The following is a 12,319-nucleotide window of genomic DNA, read 5'->3' on the forward strand; positions in this document are numbered from 1 at the left end:
CATTAAAAGGCCCAGGAGGTGTCACAGAGAACAGCATCAATCAAGGCTGGAACCTACACCCTGAAATTCCTGACAGATAGCCTGGCCAACTATAATTGTAAAAGCTCTCATCTTCAGTTTCACTTCAGGAAATTAAAAACTGACCAACACGGTCTGTGAAATAGAGCTCCTGATACTTGTGTCAGAAGGTGCCATATTTGAAACTAGTCTCTGATGTCATAAGAGAGGGAGAAAAACCATGAGAGACTCTCAACTCTAGGAAACAAACTGAGGGTTGCTGGAGAGGAGGTGGGTGGGGGAATGGGGTAACTGGGGGGATGGCATTAAGGAGGTCACGTGATGTGATGAGCACTGGGTGTTATACACAACTGATAATTTATTGAACACTACACCTGAAACTAATGATGTACTATCAGTTGGCTAATTGAATTTAAATTAAAAAAAAAAAGAAAGAAACTAGTCTCTAAGAAAACTGGATTTCTGGAACTGCAGAACTTTCTCAAGAAGTGGAAGCCAGGGGATGGCTCATTTGTTTGAGGGAAAGTCCTTCTGGTTCCTCAGATGTAGACTGAGTACCTGCCCATTGTTCCAAGGGAAAACTATGAGGTAACCTGATGCAAAACCAGATTACAAATGATTGAGTTTGAATTGTGTTTTTGTTGATTTCTCACTGGAGGGCAAGGAGAAGGAAGAGAGGAAAGAAATTATTGATTTGGTGTGAATTTTAGAAAGAGTTACTGCTTATTGAGAACATATGTCAATCTTTCCCAATAAAACACTGGATGCTCTAATTTGAGACCTGGAACTTCAGGAAAATCGTGAAGACGTGGATCTTCCCCTAATGCTGGAGTCTGGGCTATAAAAGGAAATAAATTTGGCTTGGCAAGATGAAAGCTGCGTAAGACTGTTAACACGTACCCTGGTGTTATTTGCATGAACTGTCCTGAACCGTGGAGAACATCCTGGTGTTGAACTCTCCTCTTCCAGAGTGATTATCTTCGGAGCCCCCACAGTGAGAACTGAGCAGTTTGTTAGGATGAGTATATTCCCAGCATCCATTTCCCTGGGAAGAGGTGGATATGGGAACACAGAATGAAGATTTCAGAGATGAAGTTTAGAATGGGGTGAAGGGGAACACCGTCTTCTCTTTAACCTTGTAGTGGATGGACTTTGAATGTGTAGATATAATGGCAGGGGAGTGACTCCCTCTAAAAACCACATCTCATAACCATTGTAAACTATTCTTGGTGTTGTATTTCTCTTCTTTTACCCATAGACATTCAGTAGAACTTTACCAATGCAGCCTGATTTCAACTGTGCTATGGGCTCTAAATGGAAGGGCTTGATTTATGTTGGAGACAGAGGGGCAAAGGGGTTCAGTAACGCCCCTTTCTCAGGCCAGAGTAATGGCCCTTTAGCCTTCACCAAAGAGGGCACTCCCCATGAGGGCCACTACGAGAGAGCGGATCATGAGAGAGTGGATCCCAAATCCACAGACGTCCCCAAAATACCCAGGAGATTATTTAAGGGGGGCAGGCACCTTCAGGGGGAAGTCGTGTCCCTCTAAAAGAAAATGTGACTTCAATTTGAACCTGGGAGCTGATAACGGCTGGACACCAGGTTACCATTTCAAAGTAGTTTTTTATGAAGATGCTTCCTTGTACTTTTCCACTCATTAAGGCGAGCTCCAGCTACCAGGTTGTAGAAGAGCATAATCATCATTTCTTAGTTCCAAGTTCTCCTGGTTGTGAAACAGATACATTCTTATTCTCAGGAGGCGAATCTAGGCAGCGTGCTATATACTGAACAAGTGCCAACTGCAGAGACTACGACTCTTCTGTTGGCTCTCCCTAATCTTGCCCACTTATGAATTAAAGGGAAGAACCGTGTGTGTGTATGTGCACACGCACACACGGATTCTGCATATGCACGTACTTGAGCGTGTGCACTACGGTCTATATTGAGAGGTATGGGAGGAAAAAGCGTACAATGTTAGAGAACTGTAACCTTTTTGGGGAGTTTCACATAACCGGTGAATTATTACTTCTTTCAAATTTGTAAAGCCTTAAGTTTAATTGACAAAAATTAATGAACAATGGAAGAGCAGCATAAACACTTGGAATTATTACCCAGAACATCTTGCACTTATCAATTCATGCAGGATGACCGCTCTCTTGGAACAACTCGTTAAAGTGGAGAACTGGACTTTCGGCCCGTAATTCTTTCTGGAAGACCAGTCCTAGATGTCACTGACTAATTGGGCTAATTGGAAGAGGAAAAACTGCACAAAATGTTCCTTTAACATATACATTAATTTGCTTTTACTTTCAGCTGAGTCCTCCGTATCTAATTATGTTGATTTGTAGTTCTGAACAAATGAAAAATTCTAAGGGAAAAACATTTATAAAGGGTAATTCTAAAGGGAAAATAAAGATAAAGCAGAAGAGCAAGGAGGTCAAAAGAGCTATAAAATCTAACATATTATTCTTTTGACAACCTGTTTTAAGATACTCCAATCACTTAAAACTCACTAAAAATATCATCTTGAACACTCTCGGGAACTGAGAACTGCGTGTCCCAAATAATTGTCAACATGACATAGAGCTTTTGCTTTGCTGTAAGGCAGTTCCCAACTGACAAATGAGTTGTGCTCAAAAAGTTCTTTTGAAGTTAATTGTTCAGAACTCAGGCCATCTCACAGAAGAAAATCAACCCTAAATGCTTCTTGTTTTAGTTCCTCGGGCTACCGCACAGAGTTCCGCAGACCGGCTCGGGGGGCTTCAATGCAGAAATGTATTGTCTCCCAGGTCTGGCAGCTAGAGGTCCAAGATCAAGGTGTTGCCAAGGGGGCTCCACTGAGGGCTGTGAGGGAGAGTCTGCTCTGTGCCTCTCTCCTCGTGTCTGGGGGTTTGCTGGTGATCTTTGGCATTTCCTCTCTGCCTTCATCTTCACATGGTGTTCTCCCCGGGTGTATATCTATCTATGTGTCCATATGTGGCAGAATAACTTCTCTCATTTTAAGTCCCCGAGTTTGTGGTAACTTGTCATGGCAGCCCCAGAAAACTAATACAGGGAGGTTCTTTGACTAAAGATTAAATAAGCCCAAACGAATCTAAAGACAAGGCCATTCTCTTAATTTTTTTCCCAGAGACAGATAAATCACAAATTAACACCATCCTTCTGCAGTCTCTTACCCTAAAATTAACATACTTCCAATGAAATAATATTACATTACGTAGAGAATTTGTGGAACATTTTTTTCAATAACTAAAAAAAATGTGCTCCATGGAGGAGCGATTTTACCTATAGAATAAATTATGTTCCTAACATTTTATATACAGGCAAAACACCATGAAACCATACAAGGACTTAGACAGGAGATGCGCCAGCTGGTGGACCCCCAGCTAAGGCCCCACCACTCCCAAAGCACAAAGCACCCTCTGGCATACAACCCGCCTCTCTGAGGGTGAAACAGGGTCCAATGGAGCTGAGAAGCCGGAGAAACACCAGCCACCGACAGAACTGAACACAGAGAGAGTGGTGTGACCACCACAGTGAAAAGGAGGAGGACCCAGGGAGCCTTCGGAGAGGCAAAGGTGGCTTCCCTCAGTGAGCCAACAGGCGAGAGGGGAGGAGCAGAGGAAACCAAACCTTCCACCTGCACGGAAGCCACACTGCCATTGTGTAGCTCGTCTGGAGACAGTCCTTGCCCAAACCCTCTCCACACTCACCAGTCAGGGACACCTGAAGCTCAAGGCCCCCCAGAGAATGGGACGTAAGGGACTGTGCAGGTTCTGGGTTAATCACAGGACTCATTCAGGAAAAAATGAACTTGCCTCCAGAGGACATTCGAGAGTAGCCCCAAGTCATCATGATAAAATGATGAAAACCTGAGTTTAAATAACCATACACAAGTGGAAGGACCACCTCCAAGGATAGTTCTCTGTATTCCATGGTGAGGGAATCATCCCTTCTATGCACTTTAGAGACACAGGGAAGAAAGGCAGAGTTTTTGGAAAAATCTATTACCAAAGACTATTCTTAAATGCAAGTCACCTAAGCTGAGACTGTACTACTCTGCAGTTAGTCACTGGGGCCTTACAGAGGGAGCAAATGGTAGACCAGGTGGCCACGGAGCATGGAGGAGGGTCAGCAGATCCTGAGAGAAGCCCCCCAGGCCAAAGAGGGCCAGAAGAGGAGCTCCTCCCAAAACATGGAGCCATGAACTCACTGCCTGAGAAGGAACAAAACTGGAAGCCCATCCCACTGCATTGTTTGTGTGTCTCAATAAATACATGAGCGACACATACATCATACATAACATAGTATGAATGGTAGAGCTGTATTATTAATATTGAAATGTATTGTGTTTTGTGTATTAATATAACATGTAACATATTAATATATTACATATTGCATATATAAGTAATTTAATAACATATTACACATATATATGTATTGCATACCTATTAATAATTTACATGTATTGCATGCTATACTATGCTATCTCATAATTTATATATATGTATATCCATATGTCTATCCATCTCTGTCTATCTGTCTCACTCCAGAATGCAGACCTAGTTGCTCTCAACACATCCTTTCGTCCACCTGAAGTGTTATATGGGAGGCCCTATTCAGCTACTGTAGAGAGGGGTCCTGAGTGTGCCTGTCAGACACTGTTGTGAGGCTTACGTCAGCCTGCATGTGTGACGTGACTCACTGCTTGGTACCCGGAAATGGGAAAGAACCTCATGGTTTCAGTGCCATTTCGGAGTTGGAAGCATCTATGTTCCCTTCAGCAATTGTCCAAAGAAGTCAAGTAGCGGTCAGGAGGGTGCTGCTCACTCTGCTCATTCTCCAGATGGGTTTCTCCAACGCTTCATCACACTTGACTTTTCTTTCTTGCTCCAGTTCAGACAAGCCCTGGGGCATAAGAGGAGACAGGGATGCCTCCTCATTGCCCCACTAGGACTTTGCCTACTCCATTTCCTCGGGGCAGTGTGGCCCACACAGGATAGGGGGCGCCATGGTGCGGATAGTCAGAGCAATAGACTGCTGCTTGCCTTCACCCCAGGAACACCTGACTGCCTTCTGCTCCCTCTGCTGGCCCGCCAGCCTGCATGACCAGACGTGGTACACTCCACCACAACTACTGGGTCTACACTGATCTCCAGTGAAAGGAAGAACAAGATCAAAGACCGCTGTGCCCACACAAACCACTTCATGTCTAGGTCAACACTCAAAGTGAAGAATTAAAAATATACACATTTCAAGAGAATGATTTCTTCCTCTCCATCTCTTCCACAGAGCTCAAATAGTTGTTTTTCTTGCATAAAATTTTTCCTAGTAATTAAAAATGATGGCGTTGTATGTAAATGGCCTAAAATTTCAGTGATCGAGGGTGTATTTATGTCTCTTGTTTAGAAATGTGATCAGTTTCCTGGCACTGAAGGAACTCAATTTACTAAAACCAGCAGAAAGCACTTATATGATAAACCTACTGTACCATTTTTCCTGGGAAACATTTGCAATCTACTCCATCAGAAATGGAGGTTTTCTATTAAAAATATATCAACACCCTCATAAAGGCCATTTTCCCCTTGCAATTTATTCTGAGTAATAACATCCAAGCCACAAATTTGTTGACAATCAGTTTTTGCTTCTCCGTGCAATTCGGTTGAAGAGTATCTGTTTCTTAGTAACAGAATGGCGCCAATACAACACACCATTCAATTACCAGGTGCAGTGACACTGGCCACCCCCCAGTGCTTCCGGTTTCATGGTGACATATCTATAGAGCACCACTGGCCCCAAACCGTGAGCCTCGCAAGGGCTTGCTGCTCTACTCCAAATGGGTTTAATGGACTCCAAACATGAGTAATGTAAGTACTGAACCTCAACTATGTCATGAAAAATGTCTCCTGGGCATAGATGTGTGAAAGAGTCACTTAGATGTTGATGAGGGGCACCCTCTTGATCACGTTTTTCACCACAGAAAATATTGGCAGGCATAAAACCAGTGAGTCTAGCAGCTTGAGTAAAGAAACCCAATGATAGGGATACTTGAGACTGCCTCCCGCTTCATTCTGAAAGGTTGCTGGGATGGACTGTTGTAATTATAGCTTTTATTTCCCCCCCACTTTCCCTTCCCCCCAATTTCTTCCAGTAACAGAACCCCTTGTGGGAAACTCTTTCCAATCAATGCATTTAAGACTCATGACCCAGGCTTGGTCCATCTAAGAAACACAAGCCCCTGACCACAGTGATTAATTACTTCAGGGACAGACAGCCACTTAGGTCACCTCCCCCAACAGGGACTTTGCTGGAAGCATCAGAAAGGAGACACTCTCTGTGCATTCCCAGCTTCATCGCTGGGAAGACGTGAGCCCAGGTGTGCTGGCAGCCACCTCTGACAACACATGGAGAACCTACCTGAGAAGGAAGAAATTTGACGAAGCAGATTCAAAAGCTAGAGAGGCAGCATCCTGATGTCACTGCATGTGCCCCTCAAACCTAGGCACCTGGATGTAGGAAACAAATGTCAATTTGAGTTGCATTTCTGTCACTTGTAGCACAAAATATCCTCACACGGACCCTGAGTTAAAAATCATAACCTGTATCTAGGCTAAAACAAAACTCCTGTTTCTGTTACCCACCACATCTCTGACACTTAATATGCAGGTTTTACATACCAAGAAAGGCTGATACTAACTACCTGGCATTAGCACAGACCCCACAGATAAGGGCTGAGTCCCACAAGACTGCCCCCACTTCAGACACTGACCAAAAAGTCTTGGCCTCTGGTATTTATGACCAACTGAACAGCCATAAATGAAGGGTTCTCATGAACCCCTTCTCGGGTTCAATAATTTGCTAGGAACAGCTGACAGAACTCAGGAGTGTTTTACTTACTATTGGGGGCTTTATTATAAAGGATACAGATGGAAGAGACGCAAAAGGCGATGTATAAGGGGGAAGCAGGGAGAGAGATTTCCATGCCCTCTCTGGGCACACCACCCTCCCAGCACTTCGATGTGCTCACCAACCCAGAAGCTTTCTGAGCCCTGTTGGTTAGGGTTTTTGTGGAGGTTCCATTATGTAAGTATGGTTGATTAAGTCATTAGCCATTGGTAATTAGCTTAATCTCCAGCCCCTCTTCACTCCCTGGAGGTTGACTTCTCTGGCAACCAGCCCCCTCCTCCACAGTCACCTAATTAGCATGAACTCAAATATCATTGAAAGAGCTTTATGATGAATAACAGAAGATGCTCCTCTCACTTCTACAGGGAAATTCCAGGGGTCTTAGGAGGTCTGTGCCAAGAACTAGGGACAAAGACCAAGTACATATTTCTTATTATGTCACAATATCACATGGGCAAATCTTGTTTTATTTTTAAAGATGATACATGTTGGAGCTTGGGTTGTTGGCTAAACCTTAACGCATGTAAGTAAGTGAAAACAAAGATTTGACTTTTTTCATTTTTTGTTTTTGATTTTCATTTTATCTTGTTTCATTGGTGTCTAGGAATGTTACAATATACTAGGACAAGCAACAAGTGGACATAAATTGTCTCAAAAGGCATTTCTTTAACCAAGTTCTAAGGAGGCAAGAGTTCCCAGGGATGGTGTTGGTGAACAGGATATGCGCTCTGTGTTTGGACATTTGCGTCCTTAGCCACACAATGGCCCTCTCTGCCACTGTTGTCCAAGGGCCTGAAATCTGAGGAGAATCAAGGAGGTGTTGGCTCATCATCAGAATCTGACCTTCTCAGATAAGGAAAGATGACCACCAGCTGTAGCAGAAGAGCAGTTCCTGGCATGTGAACCATGGCTCAGGGGCTATCTGGAGTCTGGTGTCTCACAACACTGCTATTAATAAGATAATTGCTACATTTCCCTCTCTGACATGAATAGTTTATTTGTGGCCACTCTCCCTGAAATCTCCTAACAAGTACAACTACTCTTTCCTTTTGTTTTAAGAAAGTTAGTTGGGGGTTCTGGGGGACAGGGGTTTCAGCAAAAAATAAACTAAGAGAAATCAAATGTAGAGGCATATGTCAATTCAACAAATGTGGATTCGATGTCTCTTTCAAGAAAAACACTATGCTGGGGGAGGATGCAAGGGAGGAAGAGACACAGAGTGAGAAGTTCAGTGGGATGTAAAGGAAAGAGATTAAGCATGAGAGAGAAGACAAACACACATCTAAAAAGTAAGTCAGCAAAAATATGCCATAAGAAAAACAAAAGACAGCTAAAATACAGGTAAGGTAATATTTAAGAAGGGGAAGATAGGGATTTTTCAGATGCATTTAGTTACGCATTTCCCAAAGTTTGTCCTATAAAACACTAGTCCAATTAGATGCACCTTGAAGAAAGGGTTCTGTGGTCCGATATATTTTGGAGGAATGATGATTTCCATTCTGCCACTATTATAGCACATTAGAAATCCATAATATATTCTAGTTTATTAGTCTCTGGCTACTCCTACTGCAAAGAAACCTATTTAACTTTAACACAATATTTCCCAAAGTTATCTGACTATGGAAAACTTCTGTTTTCCATGGAAAATACTCTAAAACATGCTAAGGTATATCACCTAAGAAAAGATTCGTGATTTCATTGGGCAAACCCAGACATTCCAAAAGACTGGGTTTCTTTGAAATCCTGCAGATTGTTACCTCAATTGTTGGCTACAAATTATTTAGTAAACCAGCTTTGTTCCACCAGAAAATGAATGAATGAATGAATGAATGAATGAATGAATGAATGAATAAGTATCATGAACTTTCCAAAGAGATGATACATATCCTTCTAAAATTTCAGATGCGTTTAAAATTTAGCAGGGGCCCTAAATAGCGAAGAATGCATACCTTCAAATTTTTGTTTAAAAAAAAGGATAAAACACACATATGTATGTATATATATATTTCATATGCATATATTTGCATATAAATATCCATGTATATTCCATCTGTCATGTGTAACAGACGTGCACACACATACATACATGGATTTATGTATATATCCCCTTTATGTGCTCACTGTGATCATTCATAAGCAGTTTCAAATTTATGTGGTTTTAAAAAAACTATTATCAAGATATGCCTTAACCCACTGTTCTTACTGTGAATGGCTAAGCCCTCATTTCAAAGAGGAGAAAGGCAGGTGGAAAGGGAGAGAGGGAAGCGTTAAATGAAAGATTGGGGGTCACCAGGAACCTTGCCTGTGTTGGTTCTGAGAACCAAAGGAAGGCCAAACATTGACATGATTCAGAAACCTGTGAGTATTTATCACTGGACAATTGTACATCTGTCTGATGATGCTGTTCTCACCTCTGAACCATCTCTGATTCCACGACCCTGCTTGGAAACCCCCTGAGTGTTGGCACTTATTTAGGCTTTCCCAAAAGTATTGCCTCCATAAAGACCTCTTGCTCATCCTATCACCCGGACAGGGGGTTACTCAGAATAGCCAAGTACAGATGCTGGCCTTCCTGGGATCTTCAGACAACAAACTGATACTTTGGAGCCTGGGAAGGAGTGGGAGTCCTAATGCTCGCTCCTTCTTACCTGTAGATTAAAAGCAGAGGGGGAAATGGCCACAGTGAGGATCGAGGGATCAGGTCCTCACCTAAAACAGGATTGGAGAACAGTTTGAGCTGAGGCTCCAGTGAAGCTTCTCCCTCCCGTGCTAAACCTTGAGACTTACTCAGGGAAGTGCAGGACCACAGGCCTATCTCAGACCCTCATTACTACACAGAGAAAGTGTGAGAATGAGAGAGAAGGCACCTCCTCCTAGGGAAACCTGAAAAAGTGGGAAACAGGAAGTAGGAGAGCCGGTACCAGCCACGGCCCCAGAGCCAGAGAACTTTCCAGATACAAGCAAAGTCCTTGAACTTTGCCCTCCCCCACTCAAATGGCACAAGCATGGACAGTGGCTATCCAGTTCCCATCCTAGGCGATGCTGCTTCCCCAGGAGCCCATCAGCAGGGAGAGGGGATCCAGACTACTTCCACAAACACCCACCCTTTGTGGGGAGCTCTCCGGAAACCCAAACAAGGGGAAAAAGCTCTCGTCATCAGCATTCATACATACATCAGCAGCACAAATGCATTAAACCTGTACCTACAGAATTTTATATTCAAAAGGACATAGCTCTACCTAACTGGCAGGAAAACGATTCAGTACTTTCATGTGGAGATGATCATCTCTAGATGGATGGATTGGGTTACTTCTTAAGAATTCTGTTTCCCCGAGCCTTGCATTGAATTTCAGCTACAGTAAGTATTGGAAGATGGGTTTTTACCATAAGCAACCATAGGGCAGGGTCTCGGCTTTGTAGAACACACAACAGCATTTGCATACTACATCTAGCAAAGTGTTTTTGTAAGGTCAAGACATTTTGTGGAGTCTCTCTATGATGCAATCCGATCTCTGACTTCCTGTGAGCCCTTACATTTTGTCCCTTTTCAGTTTGCAGGTGTTCTTTGCTTTCTTGGTCGCTTCAAGTCACATGTTTGAGATCATTCTTCTCCCTGAAAATAATCAAGCTTCATTTCTGGGTTCCATGGGATTCAAACAGAGTATCTGAAATACATGACAGATAGGAGTTAACGTTCTCTGGATGATTTTAAAGGAAGACTTAATGAATAATAATCAACTGGAACTCATACTTGATCGATCGATGGAGGTGATAAGCAGGAACAAAGCCAGAGCACAGCCCAGAAGCCCATGGCAGGAAGAAACCTAAAACTACTGACAAAACAGATAGGAAATGTAAAACATTTTCAATCGATACCAAATTTGGCAGATGAATAAACGTCTGACTAATGCATCTTATCAGTTGTAAATCAGCTTTGAACTGCCATAAAATGTCATAAGACCATCTGAGAGGAAATTGGGGGGGCAAGCCTAAATCCCCCCCAAAAAAATCATCATATTTTATGGCATTTGTACTGGAATTATTTCTAGAATAATGCAATTTCACAGTACGATTCAAACTAGGTTTTAGTCTATTGGTTTAACTGCAGCATAGCTAAAATTTAGACGTTTTTATAGTGCTCAATCCCACATAATGGTGGTTAGAAAACTTAGAGAAAATTCAATTATAGTACAGGAGACTTTTGTTCCATTTTTCTTCCCTTCGCAATGAACCTCAATGGGAGACCAACTACATAAATAGTAGTTTCCAAATTTCCAACCCAATGTATATAAAAACGGAGTGGTTTACTAATCCAAGAAGCAGTATCGAGGGATGCAGAGATTATTCAAGGCAGCATAAGAACATCACAAAAAAATTTAATTCTCTAACAGAGGAACACTTGCTCAGGTTAAAATATATCCTGATCCTGGCATAGTTTTAAATACATCACATGATGAAATAATTATACACATTCCTATAAATACAGGTGGCATCAGAAAGAATCCAGAAAACACCCAGGCACGCTGAGGGCTGGAGGTCTCACCTTTTAGCTTGAAGAAACTATTCTAGGGAAGGAGCACTGGGTCCCCAGGGTACTGGCACATCTGGACCCCAAGGACAGCTATGCACCTGGCAGCTAAGGGGCACCTGCGGCCCTATAGATGGGCAACTGGCTGCTCAGTGTTTTGCTTTCTCGGAACAATAGAAAGGGATTACAGGATTATTGAGAGTTCAGTTTTAGAGATCTAATCCAAATGTCTCAGTTTGGTCCAAGAAAATGAGATCTGAAGAAATTAAATGGCTTCAGAGGGGGGAAAGATGGCGGAGGAGTAGGGGACCCTATTTCAACTGGTCCCCGGAGTTGAGCTGGATATCTACCAGACCCCTCTGAGCACCCACGAAACCAGCCTGAGATGTAAGAAGATCTGGATCTCTACAAACAGAATATCGCAGGCGGTTGGTTTCCAGGTACAAAGCAGGGAGCCGTGATTCTGTGGGCAGATATTGGAGGATAAACGGCAGCAGGAGGGTGCCTGGCCGTGGGGATCCTACACCGCCGGTGAGTGACAGCCTCATGCGCTGGGGACGGGGCACAGACTCGCAGACCGGTAGCGGTAGCGGCAGGGAAAGGACTTTAGGGCAGCCCCCAGGTTGGAAACCTGGAGCAGCAGGGTCGCACACGTCCGAACTGGGAGCGGCTGGCGGTTTTAGAAGCACAAAGGGCAGAGACGTGCCCCGACCTGGAGGCAGGACTGGGAGCGCTGCGGAGGGGCGCACAACCCAGGCCGCTGCAGTTTATAGCAGCATGGACAGAAATGGAGACGGTGTGGCCTGCAGAGCTCACTGAAGAACACACTGCGGTCTCTGCTCTGAGGCAGAGGGTTGGAAACGGTCT

The 12,319-nt window shown here is 43.4% G+C and overlaps 1 long non-coding RNA gene across 2 annotated transcripts in view; it reads right to left on the minus strand.

Moving 5' to 3' along the window:
- The window catches only part of LOC118006223, a 58,138-nt gene that overhangs the window by 32,486 nt on the left and 13,333 nt on the right, over positions 1-12,319 (minus strand). Inside the window, exons 2-6 of one of the 2 annotated variants that reach the window (XR_004677996.1) lie at positions 10,676-10,754; positions 10,459-10,589; positions 9,573-9,633; positions 6,436-6,524; positions 919-1,063 (exon numbers count right to left, since the gene is read on the minus strand). This is a non-coding gene — a long non-coding RNA (uncharacterized LOC118006223). The remainder of the gene's footprint in view (positions 1-918; positions 1,064-6,435; positions 6,525-9,572; positions 9,634-10,458; positions 10,590-10,675; positions 10,755-12,319) is intronic. The other variant, XR_004677997.1, reaches the window with a different exon arrangement.

The sequence above is a fragment of the Mirounga leonina genome, unplaced genomic scaffold (assembly GCF_011800145.1).
Source record: "Mirounga leonina isolate KUSES-001 unplaced genomic scaffold, KU_Mleo_1.0 Mir_95, whole genome shotgun sequence".
In the NCBI taxonomy this organism is placed as follows: domain Eukaryota; kingdom Metazoa; phylum Chordata; class Mammalia; order Carnivora; family Phocidae; genus Mirounga; species Mirounga leonina.